Below are 249 nucleotides of genomic sequence, written 5' to 3'. Positions count from 1 at the left end.
CCGCTCCCCTTAATCACACCCAAAAGACTCATTCCTCTGTCATGACCCGCCCTCATTACCGCCGCAATTATGATAATTAAACCCCTGCCTCCCCTGCCAGCACCTGCCTCCCCTCCCACCTAATCCCCCTAGAGACACCTTTATTATCACGATACTTTCAATCACACACTTTCGCTATGGTCTAGGCACCCCCCCCCCCTCCGTCCTCCGTTCCTTGCCCCTCCTTTTTCATTTTAATATTCCTTCCTA

At 51.8% G+C, this 249-nt stretch overlaps 1 protein-coding gene across 1 annotated transcript in view; it reads right to left on the bottom strand.

Annotated features, from left to right (window-relative positions):
* Positions 1 to 249, bottom strand: part of LOC119593385 (serine/threonine-protein phosphatase 2B catalytic subunit alpha isoform-like) — a gene marked incomplete in the record, with an annotated part of 201,939 nt that overhangs the window by 154,666 nt on the left and 47,024 nt on the right.

This window comes from Penaeus monodon, chromosome 32 (assembly GCF_015228065.2).
Source record: "Penaeus monodon isolate SGIC_2016 chromosome 32, NSTDA_Pmon_1, whole genome shotgun sequence".
Classification (NCBI taxonomy): domain Eukaryota; kingdom Metazoa; phylum Arthropoda; class Malacostraca; order Decapoda; family Penaeidae; genus Penaeus; species Penaeus monodon.
Note: the sequence above shows the minus strand (reverse complement) of the source record. Positions and strands in the feature narration are given on the sequence as shown.